This window comes from Acomys minous (assembly GCF_964271855.1).
Source record: "Acomys minous genome assembly, chromosome: 2".
NCBI classification, from domain to species: domain Eukaryota; kingdom Metazoa; phylum Chordata; class Mammalia; order Rodentia; family Muridae; genus Acomys; species Acomys minous.
The window spans coordinates 15,585,853-15,604,590 of NC_140484.1; the positions used below are offsets into that span (position 1 = coordinate 15,585,853).

At 48.4% G+C, this 18,738-nt stretch overlaps 1 long non-coding RNA gene across 1 annotated transcript in view; it reads left to right on the forward strand.

Moving 5' to 3' along the window:
* The window catches only part of LOC311592171, a 35,529-nt gene extending 33,299 nt beyond the window's left edge, over positions 1-2,230 (forward strand). Inside the window, exon 3 of the long non-coding RNA XR_014777319.1 lies at positions 1,703-2,230. This is a non-coding gene — a long non-coding RNA (uncharacterized lncRNA). The remainder of the gene's footprint in view (positions 1-1,702) is intronic.
* The last annotated feature ends 16,508 nt before the right edge of the window (positions 2,231-18,738 follow it).

Here is an 18,738-nt window from a genome sequence, read left to right on the forward strand (position 1 = left end):
CATTAGTTACAAAGAGCAATTATTTTCTTTTTGTCATTAAGTCATTTTTTAAATGGCTCCAGGCGACATCACAGAACAAAGAAACAAAATATCCATGAAAAGACTTAATCACAAATTACTAATTATTTCACCCCCTCCTCCCTCCCAAAATCGTGAAATCCGAGCCCCATGAAAAGGGAGAAGGTCTCCCTATCCTTGAGCTTGCCATGGCTCTTAGGCACCTAATCCATCATGAAGGGGCATTTCCTGGCTCCCTCTGAGCCCTGGGGGAGGGGGCAGAAGAGAGTCCCTTATTTCTGACTTTTGAAGTCTCCTTCTCCATAGATAGAGTTCTTCAGTCATAGCGGGGAGGGGTCAGCTTGAAAATGAGCGGGAGACCTCACCTAAAGCCCCCCCTCGGACCTTGCCTGGCACCCGTCCCCTCCTCCCAGGCCGGCAGTCTCCCAGCTGGCATTCCACTGCCCTTTGAAGCCAGCGGGCCACAGAGGAGCAGCCGCCCCCTGCAGCGGGGGTCTCCCGGAGTCTCCAGCTGGAAAACAAACCGGAGGAGGAAGTAATCCTGAAGGGGAAGCCCCTGGGTCCCCAGACGTGAGGAAATAAAATGTGTTTGACACCAAGATGTATGGGAGAGGGGGAAGTGTAGGCTGTGGGCCCCTCAACCAGGCTGGGCCTTCTCCTAAAGCTGACTGTGGTCACCTTATCTGACAACCCTGGCTGAGAGAGGGTGCCACCGGAGCAGGCAGCAATCCAGGCAAGAACCAAGGGCCCGCCAGAGCAGGGAGCCCAGGCTGAAGGTAACCTTTTCTGGAGATGCCCACACTCAACCCATCTCTCCGTCAACATGTCTGGTTCCCCATAAGCAGCTTGCCTTGAGCTTAGGAGACTAAACACTCACTGATCCGCGGAGGAGAAGGCCGTCGGAAGGATGGGGATGTAGGTCCCGTGTCTTAGACCACTGAGAAGGAATGGGGGAGCTACTGAGGTAGGACTGGGGGGCTTCTATGAGTCCCTATTAAAACCCAAGTAACCTCCCAAATGGCTCTCCACATTGCTCTGCTCTGAATCCACGGTACACACAGGCCCATTCACTCACCCCCCCCCTCCCCTCAACAAATGCTCCTCAAACTTGCTTTATGCACAGAAAAAGAACACATCAGTGAGCAGGATAGATAGACGTCCCACATTCTAGGGCCAAGTTTACTTTTCTCAGTCTTTTTGTCGTGAAGACCCGAGGGATCAATGAGAACAGGGAGGCTACGTGTGCCTGGCCCAGCCACCAGCCACTCTGTGGGTGTTGGGACAAAGGTCTTTGCTTTTTATTTTATTTTATTTTTATTATTATTTTTTATTGATTTCTCAGTGATACACTCCCTGAAGTATAGTCTTTTGTGTCACTTGAGTCTACCAGGGTCCCTGCCACTGCTGGACACCTGATAGGGGTGGAGAAAGTTGTAAGTGGAAAGACAGAAGGCAAACAAGCGGCGCCTAATAGCCAGGGTCTACCTAACAAATGCTTGAAGCCACATTGTGCCACGTGATCAGTGAAGACTTTGATTATAAATGCCAAACTATCACAAACACAGTCAATGTCCCAGCAAGAGAGCTTAGATTTTTTTTTTTAAAAAAAGAATTGTTCACTTTGTCAACCGAACTTTAGCCCCAGCCCCTTTACATAGAAAATTTTGTTTATTTGTACACAAAGGGGCAGCAGGCTGAAGCTGGCTGTGGTGACATATACCTTTAATTGCAGCACTTGGGAAACAGAGGCAGGAGGAGCTCTGTGAGTTCAAGGCCAGCCTGATCTGTACATCAAGTTCGAAGACAGCCATAACTACATAGAGAGACTCTGTCTCAAAAAGTGGGGCACGGCAGCAGGCTGGGAGCTGACGGGAATACTGGCTATACCAGATGGCAGAGGCAAGCAGACTCCCTGTGAGTTCAAGACCAACCTCGTCTACACAAGGAGTTCCAGGATAGCCAGGACTACACAGAGAAACCCTGTCTCAACAAAACAAAACAACAACAACAACAACAAAAAGAAACTGTTTTAAGAGGAGCAAGCTTTGCTTGGAGACTGTCTCTCCACTCTTATGCTGCCAGCTGCACCAGCCTCTCAGACCCGGAGGAGAGACAAGCCTTGGGTAACAGCTCTTCTTTAGATGTCATGGAGGATGCTATTGTCCACCAATATTTATTCTCCTTTGTTTCCTTGAATGATTAAAATCCTCAAGTGTCAACTAGACAATGGCTACCTGGGTTATGACTGCATTTCCAAGATTCCCTTGCAGCTAGATATGTCTAGGTCATTAGATCCCGGATAATGAGATGATGATGATGATGATGATGATGATGATGATGATGATGATGAGCAGAAGTAGTGAATATTGCCTGGGTTCTTTCGATTAATTATTACATTTATTTTTATTTATTTATTTGGAAATATATAGGCACATGGGCACACACATGAATGTGTGTGTGTGTGTGTGTGTGTGTGTGTGTGTGTGTGTGTGTATGTGTGTGTGTAGGTCAGAAGACAATTTGTAACAGCTGGTTTTCTCCTTCTACTATATGGGATCCAGACATTGAACTCAGGTTGTTCGGCTTGTTAGTAATCACTTTTACCCAATGAACCATCAAACCAGCCATGGACTCTGCTGGTAAGAGAAGGACCTCATCATCTGCCTGTTCTCAGCCATCTTAGGCCTCAAGATAAAGGTTGTGTTGAGGACAGTAGACAATGAATGAGACCCCTGAGGACCTGACCCTGGGGTATGGACGTTGTATTTGTCCCTGCACGAGCCTCCTCTGTGTGGAAGACAGAAACAAGCTTCTCATGTACTTAACCCACCATTACTTTAGAATTGGCTTCATTTCTTCTTTTCTTTCTCATCCCTGTGCAAAGGAAAAGCAGGGGAGCAAAGGTAACGCTCTACAATGCTACATGGACCACACACAGCATTTACGTTTTTCCATTAGACCCATGAAAAATAAAAGAGAAAACGAACAGGTGAGCTTGATTTTAGTAATATATTTACTTAACTCAATACTTAACAGCATGTGAGCAACATAAAAAAATTATTAAGGAGATCATTTCTGCCTTATCTGTCATGCTAGGTCTTCGAATGAACATCTCAGTTGGAGTAGTCATTTCCAGCGCTCAGGAGCCACATTTGGCTAGTAATGGCAGGGTTGGCCAGCACAGATCTAAGGGAATTGCTGGAGGCTGAAAACCAATTAGGGACTGAGGACTAGTCCTGAGCTGAGAGTAGCAGCTACAGTAACCACTGCTCCTACTGCTGCAAGGAGGGCCTTTTGGCAGAGTTAGCCCATTTCTAGCCAGATGCTTGGCACACGGAGCAAGCTCTGGCTTCTAAGCCTAGCTTCCTGTATTGGACCCTGGGGCAGGACTATCTCAGGAAGCGGGTAGACCCCCAGGAAGATGGAGGCAAAAGAGGGAAAGCCACAACACGACTATTCTCATTTCCCCTTCACCTTTAATCCGACCAAGTAGACCAGGAAAAGATCACAAGTGATCCAAGAAGCATTAGGCACAGGGGGACACGGGGGTGGAGGTGAGTGGGGGGGGTGGGGAGGGAATGTGGGGGGGATGGGGGAGCAGGCATGGTGTGTTCCTCTGGAGCTTACCTCATATACTGGTGGGGCTAAAGGAAGAAGAATACACCACAAAGAACTTATATTCACCAACACAATCTATTTCCAAAACACCTGGAAGATAGGTCAGCGTCTCTGCTACAAATAGCTCACAGTTGCCTTCATTTGTAACTATAATTATTGTCAGGATCACCCACTGACGCTGTCTCAACTCCAGAAACGATAGTTGCTGTTACTCTGGGATTTTATGTCACCATGTCCCTCACCATGACAACAGCCAACACCGCTCACTCCCTTTATCACCATGGCAACACTCACTTCCAACAACCACCCATCACCTCCATTTCTGCTATTACCATAATCAGTCCAAGAGCTTTAATTTTAACCTCACTGCAACAACGATTTCCATTATCCCACAATAAGAAATATTATAGCTTCCAATATCACCACCATCTTGATATTGTAAGGAGACACCATGCTCTCTACCCAGTTCCCCTTCTGTCTAGAAATCTCAGATTATACCTGGCCAAAATAATCTCTTGCGGACAGAGACTGAAGGCTCTTCCTGTGCAAGCAGGAGAGCCTCAGTTTGGACCCCCAGACTCCACACTGACCATGGCTGGTAGAGGTAGTGTGGAAAGACAGGTTGGTCCCAGAGGGCTTGACAGAAGCCTGTGTAGCCAGGTTCAATGAGTGATCTTGCCTCAAAAAATCCAATAGAGGGCCTTGGGAGACCGCTAAGAGCACACACTAGTACTGCAAAGGACCTGAGTTCAAGTCCCGGCGCTCATGTTAGATAGCTTACAATTGCCCTGTATGGTGTGGTAGTGCATGCTTTTAATCCCAGCACTGGGAAGCAGAAGCTGGTGGTTCTCTCTGAGTCTGGTCCACAGAATGAGTTTCAGGACAGCCAGGGCTACACAGAGAAACCCTGTCTCTAAAACAAAACAAATTAGCTTGCAATTGCCTATAATTACAGCTCCAGGTGAATTTGATGTCTTTTGGTCTCTCTAGGCACTTGCATTCACATGCACATACTCAAATACAGACACACACCGATACATGAAATTGAAAATAACAGTAGGAACTGGACAGATAGCCCAATAGCTAAGAACACTACTTGCTCTTCCAGAGGACCCATATTTGAGTTCCAGCACCCAAATAGGGCCTCACAACTGTCTGTAACTGCAGTTCTGGGGGATCTGATGCCCTCTTCTGGCCTCTGAGGGTACCAGGCATGTGCACAGACATACATGCAGGCAAAACATTAATACACATAAAATAAAAATAGAAAACAAAGCCAGGTGGTGGTAGTACATGCTTTTAATGTCAGCCACTCAGGATAAAAATAAGTACAAAATAAAATCTTCTTAAAATTTCAGTGGAGCTGGGCATGGCGGCACATGCCTTTAATCTCCACACTGTGGTGGCAGAAGCAGGCAAATTTCTGTGTTCAAGGCCAGCCTGGTCTAGAGAGCAAGTTCCAGGATGGCTAGGGCTACACAGAGAAACCGTGACTTGTAAAACAATGGATGCTGGCCTTCTCACATGCGTCTCTGTCTGTCTGTCTGTCTGTCTGTCTGTCTGTCTGTCTGTCTCTCTCTCTCTCTCTCTCTCTCTCTCTCTCTCTCACACACACACACACACACACACACACACACACACACGCATATGCACACACATATATGCACACACACACTAATTATTACAATAATCGCTTGCATTCCTTGTTCTACCAGCACCTTCCTTATTCAATCATTATAGCTCAGATCAAGTTAACATTGTCTTATTTGACTTTTTAGATCCTGGGCTCCTGCCTGCTTGGACATGGTAGCTTATAGACCCCTGGCTAACATCTTAAGAGACCTTGGCCTTGACTCTGCCATCAGTTACGGAGGCTGGCCTAGAACTTGGCAATGCCTTACCCTTTCTGGGGCTAATATCCTGCCAACATCTTTTCTTGGATTTTTGCTGAGCAAACCAAGCAAGGTTTGGATAGTTGGCCTCTGAGGGCTGATTTGGAACTCTCAAGCCCAAAACAGGCTGAGAAATGGTATTTTTCCAGCAAGTCTTCCCAGCGTAAACAACTGGGTGCTCAGGAAGTATAGAGGAAGTAGGAAAACTGGTGAGAAGGAGTGTGTTGTCCAGAATAAGGTGTATTAGCACACATGTGTGGCACATGTGTGTAATCCCACCACGTGTGTGGTGGAAACAGAGCTACTTCAAGTGGATAGCCTGAGCTAGGTAGGAGTCCAACACCAGGCCCTTCACCATGAGTGTGCTATCACAGTCAGTGGTCATGTTCTGGCTTATGTATTCCCCAGGGTCTATAGAAGGAATAGGTCCGTTTGCTTTGTTCTAGAAGGCTTAGCTGGATAGATGCCTCCTCTATAGGCAGTGAGATCTTAGAGTCTGAACTGAGAAGAGGGCCTTCCTCCGCTGTTGTTAATGGAGTGGCTGTATCTGCCTCTCCCCTGCACTCCTGTCACCTGGGGTGCACAGGCTTCTGGGTTTTCTTCAGGCAGTTGACCTCTCCAGCCACGTGCAGTTCTCTTCTCCGCATGGGAAGGAAGAAGGTCCAAATGTATCGCAGGATGTATGTATGCACGGATTAGGTGCAGACCCCTGACTGGTCCTGTAACCTGTAAGAACGGGTCTTGATTTCATTCAGATAAAATTAGCAGGGTCTGGAAAGATGGCGCAGTGGTGAAGAGCACTGGCTGCTGTTGCAGAGGACCTGGGCTTGAGTTCCAGCACCCACATGGCAACTCACAACTGTCCAGGGAATCTGACTTCCTCATGCATTCAGGCTAAACACCAATGTACATAAATAAAAATAGATTGTAAAAAAATTTACAGAGGGCTAGGAAAAAGAAGAAGGAGAAGGAGAAGAAGAAAAGAGAAGGAGGAGGAGGAGGAGGAAGAGCTAGGTGCTAGGTCCTGGTTTTATAGATTTTGAGACCTTATCCATTCCTAATTTGCTGTCCTACCCAAGACAGGCCCCATATGTAGAGAGGGTGTGTGTTTTTGAGCCATGTGTACATAGGCTGCCTGAACTTTAGATAGAACCCAGGGCTTATTAATAGAGACCCTACCCAGTGCTGGCCAGATGAGCTGTGAAGAAATCAGAAGGCCAGGTGGGACAGAAAGAGGAAGATTTCTTCCAACCAATCCTAGTAAACCTTATGGCCATAGACACACTAGTTAATGAGCCTTGCCCTCTGCTAGGACAAGAATCTTCAACTGTTTTTATCCCTCTTTGGACTTTTTTTCTTTCTTGAGACATTTTCTTGTAGCCCATCCTGGCTGGCCTTCAACTCACTATGTAGCCAAGAATTATCCTCCTGCCTCTACCACAAAATGCTGTGACTGGAGACATTGGACACCACGCTCAGCTCACACCACGTTTAAGATCAACCCAGGGCATCATGCATCCTAGATCAGCCCTTTGCCTCCCGGGCTACATCCCCCGCCCCCTTCACTAACCCATTCTCTTCGCGCAGTTTTCGCTGAGTGATTACCAAGCACAGGGCACTGAACTGAACCATGGAGGCACTAGATGAACAAGACTCGCTGCTTATCTTTAAGGAGCATACAGTCTGGTCAAGTTGTCACTGAGTGAAAGGAAAAGATGCTTGGGCTCATCCCAAGAGGGCGCATGGGCGAGATCATTGCAGATGATGGATGGGCCCCGGCTATGCCCTGACAGGGACATTACCTGCAACGGGCTCCAGTCTTATGTGGAAACAAAATTTTTAAAAGTTGGGGGAGGGTAATGAGGAGGAATGCAGATCTGGCCCTACCATGTCCGCCTGAGCCTAGGGTCCTCCCTGTCTTAATCTCTTGGGAGCAGAGAGTCCAAGAACAGAACCAGTAGCTTTCGGGTTTGTCTTTTTTTCCCCCCTCGTTTTGTTTCATTTTATTTTGTTTTGACTGTGTGAGTTTCTCTCTCTTTTTTTCTTTTTTAAATTTATTTTTATGTTATGCCTGTGTGTATGTCCATGTGAGGGTGTCAGATCCCCTGGAACTGGAGTTACAGACAGTTGTGAGCCACCATGTGGTTGCTGGGAATTGAACTCAGGTCCTCTGGAAGAGCAGCCAATGCTCTTTACAGCTAAGCCGTCTCTCGAGCCCTTCTTTTTAAATTAACATTTATTTTATTTGTGTGTGTGTGTGTGTGTGTGTGTGTGTGTGTGTGTGTGTGTGTATAAATGTGTACATGAAGCCAGTGGCATCAGATTCCCCTGGAGTTGGCGTTACAAGTGATTGTGAGCCATCATGAATGCTGGGAACCAAATTTTGGTCATCTGCAAGTGGATCCAGCTCTCCTGCCCTCCGTGTGCTTCTGTACAGGCTAGTTCTGTGAGCCTAAGAGATCGAGGCCAGAGGCAGGGATTGCCTGCTCCAGAGGTCAGATTCCAGAAGGAATAGGAGGCTGCCTGCCCTTTCTAACACAAAAAGAATGTGAGTAAGACTAGGGAGCTGAAGAGAGAGGGCACACGATTAGAGACCCAGCTGGGCAGTGGTGGCACACACCTTTATGAGTCAAAGGCAGGTGGATGTCTCTGAGTTTGAGGCCAGCCTGGTCTATAGAGCGAATTCCAGGATATCCAGGGCTACACAGAGAAACCCTGCCTCAAAAACAACAACAAAACAAAACAAAACAAAACAGAAAAACCCCACAAAAACAAAAAAGAAAGAGAGCGAGAAAGAGGAGCAGGCACAGGGCCTGACAGGTTCTGTAGACTCCATGTCTGAGCTTTGCCTGTGAACATGGAAGCCAGAGGCACTGCTGAGGGAACACAAACCTCTTAGGCTTTGCCCTAATCTGGCAGAGTATGGTCTTCTTGCCTCATCCAGAGCAGGAAGCAGAGGTCGAGGTCACACACAGACACAGCCAGCTTGAGTCTCTCCTGTCAGACCTTCCTGTAGCCCCTGCAACTATTCTGAGGCAGAAGGTCTCCCCTCAAGAGGACTTGGCATATATCCCAGGCTAAGCAAATGTCTGCCTCAGACACTCAGTGCTAGCATGAGTGGGTCTTGGGATGGTTTCAGATTTTAGAGGCAGAGATGGAGTTGGCTGAGTGGATGGCCACCTGAGGATGGACACCAGACTTGCCTCATCCTTGCTCCACCTTCACTAAGGGCATGGAAAGGCCTCCATCCTTAACCACGTGACTCTGCCCTGAGCCTGTTTGGAGGACAGCACTTTTTTTCCCTCTCATCCGTTTCTTTCCAGTTCACTTATCTCCGTTTTTCTGCCAACCTTCACACACCAACTCCAGCCTCCCCCTATCTCTGTATGCATCTGTCCTGCTAGCTCTTTAGTTGTTTTGTTTGTTTGTTTGGTTGGTTGGTTTGGTTTTGGTTTTGGTTTTGGTTTTGGTTTTGGTTTTTGAGACAAGGTTTTTTCTGTATAGTGCTGGCTGTCCTGGCATTCCCTCTGCAGTGCTGGGATTAAAGGTATGTGCCACCACTGCCCGGCTTTTTTTATTTTTCAAGATCCTGTGTAACCCTGGCTGTCCTAGAACTAGCTCTGTAGACCAGGCTGGCCTCAGACTCACAGAGATCCACCTGCCTCAACCTTCCGAGTATTGGGATTAAAGGGGCCACCATTGCCTGGATCTCTCTGACTTTTAAAAATAGCTGTACATGGTGGTACACACCTTTAATCCCAGCACTCGGGAGGCAGAGGCAGGCAGATCGCTGTGAGTTTGAGGCCAGCCTGGTCTACAAAGTGAGTCCGGGGCAGCCAAGGCTACACAGAGAAACCCTGTCTTGAAAAACAAACAAAAGATAAAAACAGCTTTTAAATGTTTTGTTTTATATTTAGTGGTAGTAACCTCATCTGTTGAGCCATTTTGGTGACTCCTGTCTACAACCTTTACCCTACCTCTTTTCTTTTTTAAGATTTTTGTGTGTGTGTGTGAGTGTCTGTCTAAATGCATGTGTGAACCACAGGTGTGCAGAGGCCAGAAGAGGACATTAGTTTCCCCTAGGATTGGAGTTATAATCTGCCATGTTGATGCTAGGAATTAAGCCCTGAATCCTCTGGAAAAGCAGCTAGTACTCTTCCCCCCCCCCCTTTTTCTGGTTTTTTGAGACAGGGTTTCTCAGCCTTGGCTGTCGTGGACTCACTTGGTTTGTGGACCAGGCTGGCCTCCAACTCACAGTGATCCACCTACCTCTGCCTCCCGAGTGCTGGGATTAAAGGTGCAGCCAGTACTCTTAACTGATGAGCCATCTCTCCAATGAGCTTCCCTTTTGTGAAACAAGGTGTCTCTATGTAACTCTTCCTGGTCCAGAATTCACTATGTAGACCAGGCTAGCCTCCAATCTGCAACACATCCTTGTGTTTCTGCCTCCCTAGCACTATGGTTTCACACATGAGCCACCACACCCAGTTTGCAGGTTAGGCAGGCTGGCCTCGAACTTGCCATCTGCTTGAGGATACCTTGAACTTCCAATTTCCACCTCTCAGAGTTCTAGGGAAGCACCACCCGGCACCACTGGAGACCTGGAGCCCAGGGCGGAACAGAAGAAAATCAAGAGGTGGCACTGGGACAGAGCCTGGTCAATAGTTTCTTCTGAGATTGACTCTAAAAGAAACAGTTACCAGGGCTCAACCCCACCTGGGAAAGTGCGGTGGGAGAACATAAGGAAGGGTTGCGAAGAGTGTGAGCCTCGGCTGCCCCTTCACCCAGCAAACCTAACCTTACTACTCCCCCCCACCCTGCCTCCATCAGTGTAGAGCTGGAATTGGCCTGAGGCTAGGGTGAGAGGTGCCTGAGGGATGACAGCTACACTCCTGGCAGACACATCCAGTGGATGCTTAGAGTCCGAGGTCCGCACTGTTACGTGCCCGTATGCTCACACTCAAGCACAGGCTCTCTGTGTGGCTCAACAGGTACACAGCCATCCAGTAACTATATTGATTGAGGCCCACACACGGGTTTAGCAGCTGGTGTTACTATCGTGTGCAAGACCAACTTAGACAAGGAGTCTTAACCACCACGGTGCTTTATTGACACAAAATGGTCAGAGATGTTGAAATTGTAAGTCCTGTGATAAAGATCTGTAAAGAGACTGTGAAGAGGGCTGGAGAGATGGCTCAGCAGTTAAGAACTCTGGCTGCCCTTCTGGGGGGACCCGGGTTCAATTCCCAGCGCCCACATGGCAGCTCACAACTGTCTGTAACTTCTGTACCTCCTGTTCCAGGGGAATCCAACTCCCTCACACATACAGGCGAAACACCAATGTACATAAAGTGAGAGAGGGGGAGGGGAGAAACAGTGGGGGGCCGGACGGGGTCTCCTGGCGCCATGCTGGCTGGTACTGCATGGGGCGCTCCTTGAGGGAGTAGGAAGGCCTGAGGGAATGCTGCTGGCTAGGGTTTGAAGGCAGGGTGGTCCTTTTCCTTCTTTCCTTTCTTTCTCTGTCTTTATAGACAGGACTTCACGCAACCCAGGCTGGCCTCCAACTTGCCCTGTGGCTGGGGATGATATTTAAACTTCCCGAAGCTCCTGCCTCAACCTCCCAATCCTAGGATTACAGATGTGCCCCCCACCATATTTTGTTTATGTGGTTCTGGGGACCCAACCCGGGGCTTCGTGCATGCTAGGCAAACACTGTATCAGCTTAGCCTCGTCCCCAGTCCCTGTGGTGTCCTTCTAAGTTCACAAAGGCTAGTTTTCTGTCCACCATCTTTTATGCCCAATCCACCGGTGGCCTAAGGCCAGTTTCAGCTTCTGTCTTGTTACCATACAAGATTACACGATACCCTGTCATACACTGGCAAGATTGTCCTCTGGAGTCAGCATCACATGCAGACCTTTTTGTTTGGTTGGTTTTTGGTTTTGCTTTGCTTTGTTTTGCTTTGGTTTTTGTGTTTTTGTGTTTTTTGTTTTTTGTTTTTTGTTTTTTGAGACAAGGTTTCTCTATGTTATCTTAGGCGATCCTGGACTCGCTTTGTAGACCAGGCTGGCCTTGAACTCACAGCGATCCGCCTGCCTCTGCCTCCCGAGTTCTGAGATTACAGGCATGAGCCACCATGCCCGGCTTCACACGCAGACTCTTAAAGCCGCGTTATAGACATGGCTTTCAAAGCCTCAATCACACAAACAGTCTCATATTTGTCCTGTTAATCGTGCACACAAGCCCCATAACAGCCACACATGACCCGTTATACCCTGTCCCTCGCCAGATCTCACGCAGCTTGCGACTCCCATAGCCACCACCTCACTACAGCTGCACACAGCACCTTGCCCTTGGTGGTACACGTGTGTGCCTGCCACATACATGTGCACACACAGAATAGTTGCTCATACACAAGCAGCTGTGCTCCTGTTAGGCTTCTAGAGACAAGCGTGTGCAGCCTCGGATCACAGCTAAATGTCAGCGAGTCCCTCTCTTCCCAGTTAGAGATGAATTGTTGCTCGGGAGATATTTCATCCTTAATGCCTCCTGCTTGAACTGGAGCATGCGTCTCCAGGAGGTTACACTCCTCCCAATCTGTCTACTGCGCCCCCCCCTCGGGGAACTGCCCTCCTGCTTCTCAGCTTTCATGGGGGGACCGTGAAAGGTCCCTCTCCCCTTACAGCGTCTCCTCACCCCTTCTCTCCCAGGGAGCTCAGCTCCTGGCAAAAGAACAAAGCCCAGGAAACTGCCTGGGCCCCCTTTGCAGCCTTTAAGTCAAGAGGTATCCCAAGGGCCCAGGAGTCATAGTTTACTACCCAACCCCCACACTGGCTGCTACCTGAATTCAGGGCCAGAATAGCCCTTGGCAAGGAGGAAAGTTGAAGCCACAAAAAGTGGGTCTGGCCTTGAAGGACATCCCTGTCTGTCATACATGAAAAAAAAAAAAGTCCAAGGTGTTCAGGGCCCTGGGTTCGATCCCCCAACACAATGAAAACAGCACAGACAAAAGTGTCTGAGGAGCGCTGGTATGAGAGTAAACATTATAACCTTTCAGGAGGAATGCAGTATGAGAGGCTTCACAGCCCCACAAGGTGTATTCCTTCGCCCCAGCATTGCCATGTTTAAGAATTATTGTAAGAATGCAAACCAGGAGAGTCCAGAAAATTTGGCTTCAAGGGCTCATGGCGGTCTCGTTTATAAGAATGAAAAATTGAAAACAACCTAAACCTCTCCCACAGTAGGGATTGGCAGTGATACAGCCATCCACAGAATACTGTGTGGCCATTAAAACACTGGTGTGGAAGAGTGTTTAGCATCATTGAACGGCATTCCCCACATAACGCTGAATGAACAAGCAGGTTGCAAAGCAGTGTGTATACTGAATGCAATGCGGTGTCCTGGACTGGATCCTGGATAAAGAAAAGGATTTGTATGGAAAACCCCACAATGGGCAAATAAAGTTTAGAGTTCACTTATTAACAATGAACCAATGCCCATTTCCTCTGACAAACGTGCTGCGCTAATGTATGATTTCAATAGTGGAGAGACTGCGAAAGGCAGACATGGACACTCCTTGAATTATCTTTATAAGGTGGGAATCTAAAATGACCCCAACATTGCCTTTTTATTTTTAAAACTATTATGTATACTTAATGTGACTCCCTGCTTTGGCTCTTATGTTTAGCTCTTGCTCCATATGAAGATACTAAAAGGCACTGTCTAGGAAGAAGCAGGCCCTATCAGAGGCAAAGTCGGCCTGTGCTCCAGCTTAGACTTCCCAGACTTTGAACTGTGAGAAATTAATTTCTGATGTTCATAAGCTAAGAAAAATATACAAAGTATATATACATGAAGATCTAGGAGAGAGCCGAGTGTGGTGGCGCACACCTGTAATCCCAGCATTTGGGAAGCAGAGGCAGGTGGATCTCTGTGAGTTTGAGGCCAGCCTGGTCTACAAAGTGAGTCCAGGACAGCTAGGGCTACACAGAGAAACCCTGCCTGGGGGTGGGGGGAGGGAGTTCTCTTTTAAAATTTTTTTCTCTTTTATTAATTATTGTTTTGCTTTGTTTTTTAAAGACAGGGTCTCACTATGTGGCCCTGGCTGTCCTAGAACTCACTTTGTAGACCAAACTGGCCTGGAAATCACAGCGATCCACCTGCCTCTGGCTCCTGAGTTCTGGGATTAAAGGTGTGTGCCACCCAGTTTATTTATTTTTACTGTAAGTGTTTTGCTTGCATGTATGCACGTGCACCACATGCCTGTCTGTTACCCAGGAAGGCCAGATGGAGATGCTGGGTCCCCTGGAACTGCAGGTAGTGATGGTGTGAGCTGCCGTGTGAATGCTGGGAACTGAACCCGGATCCACAGCAAGAGGAGCAAGTGCTCTCTTTAACCACTGTGATATCGTTCTGTGCCCCAGTTCATGTGTTGCTCTTTTTTTTTTAATTAAGAAACAGATATCACTTATCACTTGTGTGATTTATTTATTTGTTTAGGTTTTTGCGCTTGTGTGACTTTAAAAGCTCAGAACCTAAGTGTCACAGGGAATGCTGAGAGCAGTGTGGTCCCTGGTGGCCCCAGGCTTCTCTGTCCCCATTCTGGAGTTGCTGAGGTCATGAAGGTCTTGAGGATGACCTTTCACCCTCTGACTAGCCACAAAACAGCTACCCTCAGGCCTGGAAATCCCAGAATCCCAGGGTCTGAAATCCTCTTCTGTAAACCCAATGCACTGCCCCTTCACCGTGCTCATTGTCAGTACCATTCACTTTGCCTTCTCCCTGCCCATCTCTCCTTCTGACTGCTCTTCCTTCCCTGCTACCCCAGCTCAGCCCCTGCCTTAGCCAGCTCAGCCCCTGCCTCCTGCCAGCCTGTCTACCAAGCTCCAGCCTTAAGCAATGCTGCCACTCACTCTCTGCCTTAATTCACACGCAATCTGTATTTGATGGGGAGAAAAAAAAAGGGCTTTCTCTTTATGCATCATGGCCCTCTCTACCTCTCCCCAAACCTACCAGCCTACCGCAGAATTTTTCTGTGTCTTTACCTAATCCTCTCCTTCCTTCCTGTTTTCTGAAAAGAAATTTTCTCCCCCCGTCTCACTCTCCATCCTTTCTCCCTGACAAAGTTAGCTTTATTATTTTTTTTAACTTTGTTTGTGTGGAAGGGATGCCAGGGAGGGATATGCACATGAGCGTTGCTGCCCACGGAGTCCAGAAGAGGGCGTCAGATCCCCGGGAGCTGGATTTGCAGATATGCCATCGGACGGACGAGGGTCCTAAAGAGCCAAATTCTGGTCCTTTGCCAGAAGAGTTTGCACTCTTAACTCCTGAACCATCTCTCCAGGCCCGAGGATAGAGTTTTTGAATGACTAAGCAACCCTGCCCACCTCTGGCTCCTTGCCACCTGTCACTCAACACTCACTATACTTTGGCCTCACATTGTCATCTGTAATCTGCAAATAACCCCATGGCCATGCCTGCGTTTTGCTCAGTGATAGCTCTTCACTACCTTCTGAAGACTTCTCCGGCCTCTGGGCCTTTGACTCCCCAGTACTCCTCCTCAGTTCTGTTACTCCTTTGCCATCTCCACTGACTTCCGTCCTTCCTCCCACTTTCCACTCCCTAGCAATCTCCTAGAAACTGGGCTTAGTTCTTATCTAACCTTGGCCCCTGTCTGGCATGCTAACTTCCTCTCTGGTTATAACTAGCCATCTGCTTGGACAAATCTCTACCTGACAGCTCCAAGTCCTGGTCTAAAATGCCCAACTGCCTGCTGAGCATCTATGATGTCCCAGAAACATCTCTAACGATCGTAACCAAAACTCTCACTGTGGGATTCTGCTGGATAAGGTTGAAGTCTGACTTCCCCAGATAGTCATTTTTGCGATTGGTCTATGTTGGTAGACTCTCCCTTTTCTTAGCGGAGTTCTCACTCCACCTGATCTGGTAACCCCAGGCCCTCAAAACCCCTCCCCACTGTCCAAGGTTTATAAATAAAGGCTGGCTGGTGTGCTGGGGGGCTTGCATTCCCCTGCTCTCCGTTCCTCCACCATATTCGTTTGAGACTCCGTTTATCCCGGAGAGAACAGCCGCTGGACACCCAGTGGTCAGGCGGCAATGACGGAACAGGCTGTGCAGCTGCTGGAGCCTGCTCCACTGCCACTAGCTCGGTGCTGACCCCCAGTGCAGCACTGCCTGGTCTGTGTCTCACCGGACCTGCCTCTTTCCTCTGCCATGCTTAGCACAGCAGCTCAAACAAGGAGCCATAATGCTTGATATCATCACAAGAAGCAAGAAACCTGACTTAGCGCCCAGGAAACAGGCCTCAGCCTAAAGCACTCTAGTCACCCCTGAGTGAGTAACGGGCCCTTGGAACCTTTGATCCTGAGGTCTGTATCCGTTCTAGAGGCAAGCAGTGCCTGGACCAGCCTGACTGATGTGGGACCCAGGACACTCCTCTGCCGGGTGCTGAATGACATCTTACCTCCGTTCCCTGTTTGTAGCAAACAAGCCCCATCTCAGATCCCACCATGCTCTCAATCAAGTTTCGCCCTTAGGAGGCAGCAGACGCTTCCTTCCTCCTTCCTTCTCCTCCGTTCAGTCCCCAACCCACATCTACCAGGTCTGCATTGACCCTTGTGCCTACCTGCTCTGTGTTCTAGCTTTTCTGCCCTTCTGATCTGTCCTTTCCCCTTGTGCCTCTCTTGCCACACTCACACTGACCCTACCATAGCAACAGCTTGTGAGCCCCAGGGCCAGAGTGACCACACACTTGAATATTTAAACCAGGGTGCTTCTCAATTATAACATCTCTCCACTAAGATAGGGTCTAATGTAGCCCAGGCTAGCCTCAAACCCACTACATAGCCACTGTCCACCTTCCCGCTTCCAATTCCCAACTGCTGGGTTTACAGGCACCTGCAACTACATCTGAATATACAGATACCCTCAAAACGTAACCCAATCTGACCTTGAACTCACTATGTAGCCCAGGCTGTCCTAGAATTTGCAGTGCTGCCTCAGCCTCCTGAGTGCTGGAATTACAGGTCTGCCTCAACCAGAGTGTGTTTTGCAGGAGGAGGCTCTGGAAGAAGAAGAAGAATTGCAGGTTAATGGATAGTTGCTGTGAGACACTGGCGTAAACTGGAACTTCCCAGGGCTGTTGCTGTGAGACACTGTAACTGTAAACTGGAACTTCCCAGGGCTGTTGCTGTGAGACACTGTAACTGTAAACTGGAACTTCCCAGGGCTGTGGGAAGCCTGCTCTTAGGGCGCCCAGAGGGTCATGTGTACACCAAATCACATCTCTCTCCTGTTCAAAGACCTCCTGTGACTCCCACTGAACTCTGTTCCAGTTCCTCAATGACTTTCAAGTCTTACCTTCAGCCCACCTTGTACTGTCCTCATGCACCACACTGCTAGCCCAGGAAGCCACTGTGACTCATGCGAGCCTCCTCCATGCTGTATCCGTGCTGGTTCTTCCTTCAGAGTTCCCTGTCTAGGACTCTGCCTCTCAAAGCTCCGCTTTATCTCAAGACCCAAGCCACACCCTTGGGTCCTAGTCCTCCACGAAGGCACCCTCATCCTTGTGGGGGCACCTTGCCTTTCCTTAGTAAGATATTGCTTTCACCTTTAGCTCACTCAGAGCTGCCAAACCGTGCGTGCACAGGGCTCTGCTCGGCTGGGGAGCTGCTTACCATGTGGCCTGGCATTAAAAGATGAGCCGGGCTGGTCCAATTCCCTCTCCTGGGAATTTGAGCTGTGAAATACTGAGAGACTCGAGCAGTTAGCAGAGGTGATGTAGAGAGAGGCTCGGAGAGGCCGGCTGGTCAAACGCTAGTCACAGTTATGAGAAATTATGAGAAAACCCAGGAAGCTTTCACTTCTGCACGGGGGGTCAGACGCAGTTATGAGCTGGTGCTCTGGAGGCCGACCTGAGTGAGAATTCTGACTTCACCACTTCCTGGCTTGAATGCAGAGCAGGTGACACAGCCTCCTTGAGCCCTCGTGTTCTTGGGTGTAAAACAGGGACAGAGAAATTAACTAACCTCACAGTAAGAGATTCATCTGAGTCGGACATGGAGACTCTTGGGTCTGACTCAGAGCATAAAAAGGATTGTTCCTTCTCCTCCCGTAGCAAGGGTAATACTAATTGTTACTTAATTGGTTATGATATGTAGTTAATATCATCAATTATTAATTAATTAATAACCTATAATAATATTGATGATACACATTGAAAAGAAGAGGTACCATGGAGTGCCTAGGCCTTATCAGGATTGTTTCTGGGACCCTTTTCTGTCCTTACATGCTTTCCAGACCCAATTCCAAAGACAAACCTTGTAGGCTGGGTTACGAACAGTGTTCTTCTTCTTGCTGTTACTTGAATGGACCTCTTGATGTTACTTGAATGGACCCCTGTGTCTTGCCCAGACTACTGGTATCCACTTGTGTCTGGGCTTACACACCCAATAGTGAAGAATAATGGCCTGCCTGGCTTCACCATTCTCCTGCCTGGCCTCAGAAAGCAAGCTGATGTTTACTGTCCGCCGACAGAACATCAGCCAAGCTCTTCCTCCAGAGCCTTTGGAAAGGCTGATTGTATAAGGCTCAGACACCCACAGGTGCATGATGGGGGACAACTGTCTGCTGTTCACTCCTGGATTCTAGACTAGCCTATATGGTCCTGCATCATCTTTTCCCTTCCTTGTTCCCTCTGACCCTAGGTTGCAGGCAAGGGTACCAGGAGAGATGCGCCTTGCTGGGTCATGTTGCCATGCTGTTGTGAGGGCCAGGATTATCCCCTCTCCTGTCTGTCTTCATGCCCTCCTTCCACACTCCAAACCCCTGCCCCACCCACATTTGTCCAGACCTTGACTATTACCATGCAGTCTCTTTTGAGGCAGGTGGAGGTGGAGTTTCAAGACAGAGTTTCTCTGTCCTAGCTCTCACTCTGTAGACGAGGCTGGCCTCAAACTCAGAGAGCTCGTCCTGCCTCTGCCTCCCACATGCTGGAATTAAAGGTGTGTGCCACCACCTCTGTCCAGTAGTGAAGATATCTTCCTCTGTCTTTTCCTTTCCCCATCAGGCGCCCTACGTGCACAAGCTCGGAGCCAGCCACGCTGGCATCTTCCTGGATCACACAGGCAGGATAAAATGTTCAGTGTTCCTACTCTTGCTTCTTCAATCTTTTTTTTGCAGATTTATGAATCC